The sequence below is a fragment of the Lupinus angustifolius genome, unplaced genomic scaffold (genome assembly GCF_001865875.1).
Source record: "Lupinus angustifolius cultivar Tanjil unplaced genomic scaffold, LupAngTanjil_v1.0 Scaffold_541, whole genome shotgun sequence".
In the NCBI taxonomy this organism is placed as follows: domain Eukaryota; kingdom Viridiplantae; phylum Streptophyta; class Magnoliopsida; order Fabales; family Fabaceae; genus Lupinus; species Lupinus angustifolius.
The window spans coordinates 1-402 of NW_017727888.1; positions in this window are offsets into that span (position 1 = coordinate 1).

Here is a 402-nt window from a genome sequence, read left to right on the forward strand (position 1 = left end):
TCATCCTCCTCCTCCAATTCCTTATCCTATCCTCCTCCTCGTCCTCATTCTCATCTTCATCCTCCTCTTCATCCTCATCCACCTCCTCATCCTTATCCTCATCCTATACTCATCCTCATCGTCATCATCCTCCTCGAATTCCTCGTCCTATCCTCGTCCTCATCCTATCCTCATCCTCATCCTCATCCTATCCTCATCCTCCTCATCCTCATCCTCATTCTATCCTCCTCCACAACCAAATCCTATCCTCATCCTCATCCTCATCCTCCTCCTCTAATCCCTCATCCTCTCCTCATCCTCATCCTATCCTCATCCTCCTCCTCCTCCTCCTCCTCCTCATCCTCATCCTCCTCCACAACCTCATTATGTCCTCATCCTCATCCTATCCTCATCCTCATCCTC